Source organism: Cricetulus griseus, chromosome X (assembly GCF_003668045.3).
Source record: "Cricetulus griseus strain 17A/GY chromosome X, alternate assembly CriGri-PICRH-1.0, whole genome shotgun sequence".
Lineage (NCBI taxonomy): Eukaryota > Metazoa > Chordata > Mammalia > Rodentia > Cricetidae > Cricetulus > Cricetulus griseus.
The window spans coordinates 29,892,118-29,905,835 of record NC_048604.1 but is presented as its reverse complement, the minus strand read 5'-3'; positions in this window follow the sequence as shown (position 1 = coordinate 29,905,835).

Genomic DNA, 13,718 nt, shown 5'->3' with positions numbered 1-13,718 from the left:
TCAATTATCTGAGCTCCAACTCAATGACCTTACCTTAATTACTCTCTAAACATGGTGAGCAGATTAAGTTTCTATCCTCTTAATACCTTAAAATGGGAATTAAATTTCAACAAATCAACCCTTGGGAGACACTCAAATTGTTTCCAATACATACGAGTGAAGCTGTGGCATCATATGTATGTATATGGTATAGAGGCACGGTCTCTCTCTCTCTCTCTCTCTCTCTCTCTCTCTCTCTCTCTCTGTGTGTGTGTGTGTGTGTGTGTGTGTGAGTGTGCAGGCTTGTACTCATGCACAGAATCACTAGGGAACCGAGAAATTTGTCTTTGCACCATACTGCCTGCTACTTCTTTGGTGTTCTCTCTCATTTTATTTAAGTCACCTATTCCTGGCCAATTCCTACCTGTCTCTTTCCACTAATCTACAGAAGGTGCCCACTGTGTGCCCTATGGTACAGAAATCTCTCTATGTGCTTCACTATTTACCAGTTCTATTTTGGATGGCAATGGATATGAATGGGTTAACATGATTCAAAAAGGGCCAGTATTGCTTTAGCAAACCGCTGTGTTTCCTAGGCAACACAATGCCTGCATTTCTCCTGTTTGTTCTTGTTCATAAAAGTCCCTATGGAGGGAATGGTGAAAATATTAACATTGGCCACCACTCAAGCTCTCGCTCTTCCCTTCCCCCTCCTCCTCCACTTGACCTTTGCCTCCTACTGCATGGCAAATGTTGAGGCAGTGAGGTGTGAATTCTGTAAGCCTTAGGGGTCTCTCCTTCATTAGAGGATAATCTATAATCCTTTGTCTCATCCTTTGATTTCATTCTCTCCTGTCACATTTTACACCACGGGGCTGAACATTACCTCCCCCGCCCCCTTTCCTGTGTATTTAACCTCTAAGCTTCTAGAAGCCACGGTTCTGTGGCCTAAATCTATTACAGCTTTCAGAAAAACAAAAATCAAACCACAAAATCTATCTTCCCTCTCAGCCCTACCCACTGCACCTCCTTTAGTTAAGAATGTAGTTCATTTATGCGGCTATAACAGAAAACCACACACAGGGTAATGTATAAATGACTGAAATTCTAGAGGCTAAGAAATCCAAGACAGAAAAGGTCTGAGTCATCCCACTGCAGAAAGGAATCAAGGAGAATCCTGTGCTACAGAACCCACTCATGTGATAACATTAGTCTTTTGTGAGAGTGGAACTGATGTGGCCTAATCACTTCTCATTGAACCCCACCTTCCATCACTATTACATTAGGGATTAAGTTTGGGGCACTACATTCAAACCAACTTATCACGAAATAGTGTCTGTCTTCTGGACATGGCAGGGCAGGTGCACCCGTGACCTCCCAGTAGCTGTGTTTTCCTATAATATCAAGCCAGTCCTCACTCCAGCGTGGACAGGGGAGGTGCTCACAAGGCACCTCCCTGAACTAAGGAGCTTGTTAGCTATTGAGGGAAGGTAAGTCAGGTTTGGTTTTGTTTTTTTTGTTGTTGTTGTTGCTGTTGGTTTTTTTCGGTGGAAAAGCATATACATCCATTCACATACATGCAGTGCTATTTGGACTCCATGAGCTATTTTTAAAAGAAGACATGATGTTGTAAGGAAGATGGGGGGTCTGGAAGGAATTGAAGAGAACAAATATGATCTAAAGATGTCATATTTCTGTATGAGATTACCAAAGAATGTGTAATGATATCAAGATTATTTCTTTAAAAATTACAGTATTACGGGCCAGGCATTGGTGGTACATGCTTTTAATCCCAGCACTCAGGAGGCAGAGGCAGGTGGATCTCTATGAGTTCGAGGCCAGCCTGGTCTCTAGAGCGAGTGCCAGGATAGGCTCCAAAGCTACACCGAGAAACCCTGTCTCAAAAAACTAAAAAAAAAAAAATTACAGTATCAGACTTCCCCAACGTAAATTTTAGATGCAGATCTCAACCTTTGCATTCCACTCACTCCTGAGGCCCCTCAGCACCAGGCTTTTGTTCGTCCCATATCACATGAAAACTTGACTCTGACTCAAGTGATGGGCTTCTTAACTACCTAGAACAATTTTTTCATCTTTCTTGCTTCCTTTGCACAACAAAGAGCCTCTCCCTCTTCCCTCTGTTTCTGTCAAAGCACATCTCCTGGAGATGGCTCAGTGATTTAAGAGCACTTACAGCTCTTGCAGAAGCTCCAGGTTTGAGTTCCAGCACCCATGTGCAAAACAAAGAGAGACATAGAGGATAAACATCCATACACATAAAATAAAATAAAATAAAACCTTAAAACAAGATGGCATCTTGGCCCTTTTGTGTCCACAACCCAGTAGCAACCTAGAAATGCCTGATAATGTGGATAAATAATGCAATCATGATATGCTATATGCTGGAATTCACAAGAAGTAAACCTGTCTTTTTGAGACACTATTCTTGTTTTCTTTCATTTTCCATTACTAACAGTCCTGAGTACAAAACAAAGCAAAAAAACATTTGAGTATCTACTTAATTATACTATTAACCAAACAGAGGAAATGCAATGAAAGACAATAAGGATAAGCAAAATTCCTTAGGCGTACCTGGGAAAGGAAGCAACCATTGCCATACATTAATATAGCAGCAGATTCTCCATCCCCTACCATCATTTTATTCTGTTGAGACAGGGTTTTGCTGTGTGGTAGCCCAGGCTAGCCATAAATAATCCTTCTGTCTCAGCTTCCCAAATGCTGAAATTATAGGTATGGCCTACCTCCATTTTTAGGACACATTAGAAATGCAGGTTTTCTGAAAAGATCTGATGTTTACAGGTTATGTAAAGATGTGCCACCCCAAACTATGCAACACTGCTGTATTATTTAAATAGGAAACTACTTGAGAACTGTAAGTTCAGAAAAAGGCCATTTGACCACTTGGTTTCCTTCATGCTGCAAGGCATAAATGTTCTTGAGGATGCTATGCATGGTGGTACACACCTGTGATCCCAGCACCCAGAAGACAGAGAAGCAGGAGGGTGGTGGCAAGTTCAAAAGCAATTTGGTCTGCATACAGAGTTCAAGTTCACCCAAGGCTAGAATAAAACTCTGTCTCAGAAAAACAAAAGCAGGGGACTAGTGAGATTGCTTAACAGTTAATAGCACTAGCTGCTATGCCAGAGGTCCCACATTATGACTAGCAACAGCTTGTAACTCCACTTCCCGGGCATCTGACACTGTGTTCTCTTGCAGGCATTACACATGCAAGTCATGCATGGTCATACATGCAGGCAAAACACGATACACATAAAAATAAAATAATGTTTAAAAGCAAAAAGAGCAAAAACAAATCGTTGCAGAATGATGCCCTTTGCATATAAAGGCCAGAAAATAGCCTTGATCACCAGAGACTGGTCACTGGGGTTGCAGTAATTTGGAATAAATTTTTTAGGTAACAGTTACCTTTCATGCCCCAAGTATCTGCAGTAACAACCCTAGAGTTTATTATCCTGGCCCAGAGATCCATTTGTCCTGCCATTGTGTCACCCATTGACTCCATTTATTCTTTTTGGCGTGAAAAGTCTTTTGGTACTCACATGCATGATGATCCTCTTGTACAATTCTCTGAGCTGGAACTGCCCCGAGTGCCCTTCCCTGAGCACTAGCTTTTGTGGTATCAAAAAGCATCATGCAAGCTTTCAAAGGAGGGAGTCAAACAAGAGTCCTACCTAACTACAATGCCATATGAGCCACATCAGTGACTTGTATGCCATGATAACTCTAAGGGTGCAGTTGTGGCACATATACCTTGATGGTAATCAACAGCTCTCTAATTGGACTTAAGATGAACACAACAAGAGGGATACCATACCTGACATTGGAAATCTAGCCAACTACCCAGCACTAATGAAATCAGGGGAGAATCTACAACTAATTTACTAAATAGCATAATCCCTAACTGCAATGGAAGCATTTATCCTTTTTACCCACGGATAAGTGCAGGCTTCTCCCCCTCATCGAGGGAACTTCTCTTTACCGCAGACAGAGACCACTGCAGAAAACCACAACCAATCAAAATGCAGTGTGAGTAATGGAGCCCAGTCCCAATGGATGCACCCACAAAACACTCCTGCAGGGAACATTACAGAAGAGGAGGCAGAAAGAAAATGTTAGATTCAGAGGATCAGGTCGTTTGCTGTGAGATTGTCTCCTAGCAACATCAGAAGCTATGCACACAAAGTCTTTCTAACATGACCACCTAAACGAGCTGAACAAAGATGACACCGATAAACACGCCAAACTGGGTGGTGAAAAGCACATAAGGCCTCAATCCTACACAAAGAACTCTAGGAAACCAGAGCAAAGCAGGGAACAGGAGAAGTAGTCCTCCCCGGGTAAAGCACACCAATTAGTTGTCCGGTGTTAAATTGTCATCCCTGGAAACATCATGTGAAGTGAGCAAGTTATATATAGGAATATATATGTCCATATAAACACATGCATACAATAACAATTAGTGAATAAACAGCCCATGAATTTGAAGTATATGGTGGATATACTGGAGGGTTGTGGGGAGGAAAGGGAAGGAAGAAATGTTGTAATTAAACTATAATCTTAAAACTAAACAAAACAACGTTACTGGGAAGGAGAGGTGCCTTGGAGATTTAAGACTGCTTACTACTCTTCCAGAGAACCCGAGTTTGGTTCCCAACATCCAAATTGGGCAAATCACAGCCACCTGCACTTAGGATTAACACCCTTTTCTAGTCCCTATGGTCACCTTCACACACATGGTAACCTCTCTCTCTCCTCTCTCTCCCTTCTCTCTCGCCTTCCTCTCTCCTCTCTCTCTCTCTCCCTCTCTCTCTCTCTCTCTCTCTCTCTCTTCTCTCTCTCTCTCTCTCACACACACACACACACACACACACACAGACAAATAAAAAGTAAAAAAGTCTAAATATTTTACAATGAAAGTTTTGTGCTTTTTCTTTTTTAATCAGCTCTTAGTTAGTTTTTCTAGATACAGATAAAAAAAATCCCTTAAAACAACTAAGGAAGAATAATAGAGGATCTTTCTGTCCCCTACTTTTAAATTGACTCTTTTCTTAAATTCAAAGGACTTGAAAGTCAAATAAACACGTGTTGATTCAGTCCTAGCCACCAAGGCCAACAGTTTTCACCCTTGACTTAGCACAGAGTGCAATGAGCCTTGGAGAGACCTCTGCCCTATGTTCTCTTAGTTCTTCCAGTTCAACACCATTGGCTTCACCTACTACCTACCTACACAGGCTCCTATGACCTGTCTTTGTTTCTCCAAACCAGACCTGTGCCTGAGACTCAATCCAAATATCTGCCTGGAAACATTATTGGATATCTTCACCAGGGTGTTCCCGCTGTGCTTGTTAAAGCATGAGTTTATATGTGATTCATCTTAAAATGCTTAAAATGGTTATTCTGATTCAGTATGTTAGAAATACTGCACCAAGGTCTTGCATCTCTACTAAGCTCCCACATAAAGCCAATGCATGCCATTGATGGCCCAGGAACCATGCTTTGAGATACAGCTCCATTTCATTGCAAATTCCCTTCTGAATTTCCCTCATGTACTTTCTAAGTCCCGTCTAACCAGCTCGGTAGCATGTGCCTTAGCTGTCATGTACTATAGGCCCCCACTCCCACAACCTTGATGTGAGCCCTCATTCCTACCTGTGCTAAGGCTCCTCACTAATGTCATTGCCCTATACCCTCTCTGATTGTAGCCTTAATTCCTGCCAGCATGATAGTTCCAAAAAGGGAAAATGTTCTGAGAGACAGGGAGCACAGGCTCTGGGAGCAGACTGCTAGAGTGAAATTCCATGGCTACCTACCACTATGTTATTTGGAGCAAGAAAGTCCTCCATATATGATTTTATCCTTATAAAAAAACAAGATGGTAATGTAACCTAACCTGTGAGAGGGGTTAGAGAAATTGAGTGTTTATAGCACTCAAGAGCTACACATTCTCTGGGATGTGCAGTATGGTTGGAGCATTGAGTGTAAAACGGAAGTAGAAGTGAACAGGCCGGAACAGGAAAGCCTGGCTTTCCTGGGAAACTGCTGGAAGGCAGCACATAGGAAGCTGATTGATAAGTGCCTTCGGCATCTCTACCTGATGGGGAAGGAAAGAAAACACTAGGCAGATGAAGAAGCTGGTCTGCTGTGTATACTGAGCTTCCATTCATCTCTCAGGGAGTGGGGGGCAGGCAGAAAGAGGCTGCATACCCCATTGTTAACCATTCATTACCTACAGGCTGCACTGAAAAGGAGATGTCACTTGGGTAGGAAGGTCTCTTCAACCCAGTGCAATCTCAGAGGATTGGCTTCCAAACTCTCAGCTGCCAACACCTGGAGCAGTTGAGCAACCAGAGCCTGAGTGCTTAGATCCTGACTGGAGGTTGAAGGTGAAATCCGAACAGGGTACCAGTTAGGTAAACCTTGCTTCAGACTTTGGACTTACTTTCACTGTCAACAGGGGTAATTACAAGGTTTTTGCAGAATGGGGCAAGCTACGTCATCTCTGTATGCCTTCGCCCAAATAATATCTTCTACATGATTTCTTTAGAAATGATTTGGAATCATGTGGGGGTGTTTTGCAGTTATTAGAATGGAGGTATAATAGGTTAATAGTAAGCAGCTAACATTTAGATCCAGGCTGGCTGTATTTTGAGTTATGACGTACTAGCTGAGTAGCATTAGGAAAGTTCCCCCTTTTTTCTCTACCCAAGTTTCCTCGGTTGTGAAATGGGGATAATATAACCAATAGCCACACAGTGTTTCATGAATAGTACATGAGGGCTAATCCACAATGTATTTAGGATATTGCATGGCACCATAATCCATGCTCAGACAATGTTAGCTATTATTAAAGATGCACAATTCCCAGGCTGTCTTAGGTTGCTTTTCTGTTGCTGTGATTAAACACTTCAAAATCAACTTGAAGAGGAAAGGGTTTATTCCATCTTACAACTTCACAGAGGGACGCCAGGGCAAGAATGCAAAGCATGAGCCTGGCAGCAGGAACTGAAGCAGAGGCCATGGAGGAGCACTGCTTTATTGCTTTCTCTGCATGGCTGGCGCAGCCTGCTTTCTTACACAACCCATGACTACCCACTCAGGGGCAGCATCACCGACATTAGGTTGTACCCTCCCACATCAATCACCAGTCAAGAAACTGCACCACAAACTTTCCTACAGGCCAATTTGATAGAGACATTTTCTCAATTGAGGCTCTCTCTTTTCAGGTGACTGCATAAATAAAAATAAATAAATAAATAAATAAATAAATAAACAAATAAATCCCCAACCAGCACATAGGCTTTATATAATGCCCACTTGTATACATTCCCAATCTTTGGAGGGAATAGAGATTTTAAAAAGTCTCCTTTTTGGCAGATTCTGTTGATCCTCACTGAAGACTGAAACACCAGTTCCCTAGAGATGCCATCTATAGCCACATGATAAAAATGAAGTCTATCCAAATGTGGTTTTCTATATAAAATCTCCATAGGTCACACTTTCCCCAACTTCATGTCCACCTCCCCCTTACTATGTCTAATAACATGTCTCTGTCATGAGTTATTTCTTTTAGAGATAAGGGATTTGCATCCCTAGCCAGGACACAGCACCTCACAAGGAGTGGACCTCAATAGACACTAGCCAAATGGAAGGAGTTGGGCAGATTCTTTTGGGTCTCCATCAGGAAAGCAACAATTATTGCTCCTGTCTAGAGACTCAGTACCTAGTTAGGAGCTGCACTATTTTGTTTTCTGTTCTTTACATTTTCAAGTTTTCTTCTGCTTTTTAACAATAATAAAAATAACGGATGCCCACTAATAAAGAATAAAGCAAAAATTACCATAATCTCATGCTCAAAGACAGCTATTATTAGCTCTGAGATGTATCTCTTCAAGCTTTCCCCCCTTATGTGTGTGCATTTGACATAATGAAGTTCTACAATCACATAAATTCTATTTCACAAACATTTACTGAGCACCTACTATATTTCTGGTACTGTTCTAGCTTTAAAATTTTTTTAAAGGGAGAAGTCAAAATTTCTTTATTGCAGACGATATGATTATAAACAAATAATACTAAAATTTGTCAGAAGTTTATTAAACTTATAAATACATTAAAAAGTGGAAGTTTGCAAAATTAACACACAAAAGTCAGTGACTTACGTGTATACAAGTAACATACAAACTGATAGGAAAATCAGGGGAAACAATTCCACTCACAATTGGCTTATAAATACATAATAAGACATTTTGGATTACGGTACTGTAAAAGCATACTATTAATGACAACAGCTATGAAATACCCAAGAGCAATCTTAAATACAAGATATCTGAAGCCAATGTTCTGAGAGACTTTCAATACTTAAATGATTGGAAGTTTTACTTCTATGGATAAGTGGGTAATATAAAACATCAGTTTTGCTAAATTAATAACACTAATGCAATGATTGGTGAATTAGAAAACATTAGTACAACAAATAACCCATTTATGTGAAACTTAATTATGTGACTATAAAGTACTATTATTTAGCTTTAAAATTTTTAAATTTTATGTGTATGGGTGTATTGCATCTATGGATGTCTGCTTGCCACTTGTATCCCTGGTGCTGGGGAAGGCCAGATGAGGGTATTGGATTCTCTGGTTGTGAGCCACCAAGTGGGTTCTGGAAATCCAACATGGGTTGTCTGGAAGAGCAGCCAATGGTCTTAACAACTGAGTAATCTCTTCAGTCCCCAGGTACTGTTCTAAATACAGGAGAGACAGCAGTAAAGAAAATAGGCATAATATCTGTTCTTGTATAACTTATATTAGAGTCAAAGAAATTAACAAAAATGAGAAATGATACTGATATTCCTAGTAAGTAATAAATGTGATGAGGTAAAGTAAAATGGAACTCAGGGATAATGGAGGACATTCCTAATTCCAGCACTCCAGAGGCTGAGGCAGAAGGATAAAGAGTACAAGGTCAGTCTGGATTACATAATGAGTTTTAGGCCAGCTTTGACTACATAGCAAGACTCTGTCCCAAAATGAATGAGTGAGTAAGTGGGTGGTGGGTGGGTGGGTGTGGGTGGGTGGTGAGCGAGTGAGTGAAAAGAGAAAAAAGATGAGGAGTGGAAGGGAATATTTCAAGAGTAGAAAGTGAGGATGTGGCCTGTGATGGAATCTGGAGAAGAACATTCCACGCAATAGGAATTGGGGGTAGGATCTCTGACTTAACACTGTGACTTAAACAGTTGTTTAATGGATATTAGGGAGGTCAGTATAGCGGTGCACAAGCATCAGAGGAAGCAGTGGTACATGAGGGTCTAAAGCTCTAAAGGCAAAAGTGGCTGGGATGGAGCAGATTCTCCTGAGCCTTGCAGGGTACTGCTAGGACATTTTTCTATGAGATGAATAAACATATGGGGATGTTTAGGTGGTTTCCATGTTTCCCATATCATATATCATGCTTTCTAATTTTCCTACATTAATCTGTGTCCAGGTTTCTGAACATGTCCCTAGGAAAAATCCCTAGAACTTACTGCCTTTATAAAATGTTGAGAACAATTGGGGGCATTTGTTGCCTATTGCCAAGGGGCTTTCTAGAAAGCCTATACCCAGTTAGAACATAAGTGAGTTTAATAAACATTTGAGTGCCTACTATGTATCAGACATAGTCTGGGGACTTGCAATGGGCTAGGGAACAAAACCAATCTTGCATTCTAGCAATTTCCTTCTTGCCAGCATGTGTCAGAACACTTGTCATGCTATAGTCCCGCCAATTCCAAGGATTTCCATTAAAAAAAAAAAAACTCCAAGGGGAGAAAAAAAAAGAATGTACCAATAATTTGAATGATGAAACTGGTACACTGCTCCTTTGGATTTGATTACCATTGTGGTTGAATTGTTTCCTATACATTTTCTAACTAATCAGCCAATTGTCCTAGCTTTCTTCAAAAGCCCTTTAGAACCATTGAACATGATTTATAGGGGGAGGCAGTTTGAAATGGCTAACGGACTTAACATGCATCTTGAGTCAAGTATATAGAATCTAAGGATTGCTTTCCAGTCACAAGCACGTACAATGGAAGTCTGGTGCTATGAGGAGGGTTTTTAAAGTAACAAGCATCCTTGGTTATATGTAGGTAACTTGAGAACTGCCATCCTGGATGACACCTATCCATCCAGCAGCAATTTGAACAAAAGCCAGACAGGTTGGGTACTTTTGAACAATCTCAGTGCCTCCCATGTTACCAGTAGCCAACTTCATTTAACATTAAATCAAAGCGTGCATATTTTAAAACTGTACCACTTGAGGTTTTAGAGTGCAGGGTTTCTACCCTCCACATAAAGCAAAACACTCATACACATAAACTAAAATAAATGTTACAAATACTTTCTTTTCAATGTAAAAACTTCAATACTTTGAATCCATCCCCTTCTAGAAGGATGCTGATGTGAATAGTGAATCTCCAGCCTCCATACAATTCCTGCACCTTTAATAGTGGTCACATTGAAGGAAAGAGAATGAAGAGTGAAGACAGGGGATTTTGTTTTCTTCTATGCTTTTCCAGAGTTTCAAGTTTAGCAGTCTTGCTATACAGCCCAGGCTAGTCTTGAACTCAGATCCTCCTGTTTCTACCTAATGCCTGCTGGGATTAAAAGTATGTGCCACTAAAACTGGTCCATAACGAGTTTTTAACTTCAAACAAATATAAATTCAAAAAGTTCTGGCAGGAGTTGTCTTGGGCACCTAATGGCTTCCTTTTTTTAAAAAAAACTGGTATTTGTATTATAAAAGAGTAGATCAATATTTTATTACTTGAAATTTCTTCCAATATAGTAAAATAAAATTTGTGTGTGCCTGAGTTTCATTTTTCTTATTGTTTTTACACTATATATGTAGGTACTTCTCAAGTTTCTTACAGTGAACATGTATAAGCATTCTTTCTTTCTTTTTAAAAATAATCCATTTTAAGCCGGGCAGTGGTGACGCACGCCTTTAATCCCAGTACTCAGGAGGTAGAGGCAGGTGGATCTCTGTGAGTTCGAGACCAGGCTGGTTTATAAGAGCTAGTTCCAGGACAGCCTCCAAAGCCACAGAGAAACCCTGTCTCGAAAAAAAAAACAATAATTCATTTTCCCCAATGCTTAATGTGACACATGCAGCTGGACATGGTGGTACAGCACTCTGGAGGCAGAGGCAGGCAGATCTGAGTTTGAGGGCAGCCTGGTCTACAGAGCAAGTTCCAGGACAGTCAGAGCCACACAAAGAAACTCTGTCTTGAACAACAACAAAGAAAGAGATAGGCAGAGGAAGGAAGCAAGGAAGCAAGGAAGCAAGGAAGGAAATGTGTGCAGCTTGGGAACAATTAAGAATAGCATTATGGGGAGCATGAGGAGCCCTCATCCAGTGGCTGATGGAAGCAGAGGCAGACACCCACAGATATACACTGAACTGAACTCTGGAACCCAGTTGCAGAGAGGGAGGAATGAAGATCGAAGGGGTCGGTACCAGCCTGGTGAAACCCACAGAAACAGCTGGCCTGAACAAGGAGGAGCACATGGACCCCAGACTGCTGTCTGGGAGGCCAGCATGGGACTGATCCAGACCCCTGAACATGGATGTCAATGAGGAGACCTCTGAACTCTAGGGGGCCCCTGATAGTGGATTAGTATTTTTCCCTGGTGTAAGAAGGGACTTTGAGAACCCATCCCACGTGAAGGGATGCACTCTTGCCCTGGACACATGGGGGAGGGCCTAGGCCCAGCCCAGGATGATGTGGTGGACTTTGCAGAGCCCCCATGGAGGGCCCTACCCTGCCTGGGGAGCAGAGGGGGGTGGGGTGGGGGATCTGATGGGGGTTTCGGGGAGGGGAGGGAGAGGGAGAAGGGATTGACATGTGAAGCAAGCTTGTTCCTAATTTGAACTAATAAAAAAGGACAAAAAAGAATAACATTATGTTTGTTTTCAGGCTTCCCTTTATGCATTTTTAGGGATATCATCAGATTCATACTGTATATAGTTTTGCAAGCTATTTTCTCTCCGAAGACTGAAGCATAAATATTTTCCCATGATGTGACAGTGTTTGAATAGTCTAACTATGATTTTTATCACAATACAAAGTGAATTAATTAGCCACTTTACTTGAACTTGGACATTTGGGTTGTTTCCAGTGTTTCAATAGTAAAAACAAATGTGTGATGAACATCTTCCTAATGAAATCTTTGCCATCATTCTAAGCAGAATGGATGCTTACAAATGAGATTACTAAGACAAAATTTGTATTTCTAGAAGTGGGTTTAACAAATAGAAAACGCTTATGGATGACCAATAAAAGTTTATGCCAATGCTTACTATGTCATCGATGTATGGGAATATCACCACTTTCTTACCAGCATGTTGTCCTTTTCTGCTCTGTAACCCTTTCTATAAAAGGGTGGTAGGTAACAATATTATCTCCATTTTTTATAATTACTAGCAAAACAACATTTTTCATATGCTTCTTCACCACTGACTTTCTTTCATTTTGACTAGAGCATCTGACTAACCACCTTCTTTTCTTTTTTGCCATATGTAAGCATGTCTGGTATGTGTACAGGCGTGCATGTATGTGTGGGAGCATGCATTTTATGGATGCTAGGGTTTGAAGTGTAGTGTCTTCCTCAGTTACTCCCTACCTTAAATACTGAGACAAATGATAACCTAGCTAACCTGTCTCCTACTCACCAGCTCTGGGATTAACGGCCAGCTGCCAAACCTTCCATCCTGGCTCTTATATGGGTGCTCGGGATTAGAACTCTGGTCCTCAAACTTGTATGCCAAGTGTTTGCCCACTAAGCCATTTCATCAGCCCCTTACAGATTTTATCAATTAAAACGAACTCTTAAAGATAATATTGCCATATTATTTTCAAATGAAAATATTTTTTCTCAGGCTTGTTGTTTTTGTAATGTTTTTGCTGCTCACAGCTCTTTTTAAAAGGGATAATTGGATTCTAACCATAGCTGAGTGCTCTCAGTTTGAGCTTGTTTCATGATGATTAAGTTGAAGAGTTTTGACAAAAGATCTGGAGGGGCCGGTTCAGCTAATCCTAAATTTAGATCTGGGGGAATATGTGGGCTGTATATAAAGATTATTTCCCTCATTACACTTTAAGAAAATGGGGGTGGGGTACAGAAGGGATTAAAGCTGTCTTTGCCAAAAAAAAAATTAGAATTTAGCCAATTCTCTGCAAAGGATCGCTTGCATGGTGGTGGTGGTGGTGGTGGTAAACTATGTACAAGCAAATAGAACTGTATGAGAAAGCACTGCTCTGGTCTGCAGATGTGTGCATGGCTTGCTTTTAATTATTCTTCTCCTCCTCTTCTGTTACCCTTTCCCAGTAACAATAAAAAGATTAGTTTTTATTAACCAGATTAGTTCTCCACAGAGTAGGGACAACCCTTATTCCATAGAGGTAGGTTTTCATGCAAACCCATGGGTATCTTGGAAGATGAAAGCTAGGATCCTTGCAAACTCCAGCATTTGTCATGGGTCATGCCCAGGATTACTAGGACTGCCAAGGGTAGCTACGACAGACTTCAAATAGAAGAATGCTGCCAAGCAAAGAAACTTTGAACATTATTCTGTTATTTTTATAAGGGAGGAAAAAAAAGCTCAACAAGAGAATGCCATTTGCTGATGCCTTGTGACTAAGCACAATGGATGGCTGAAA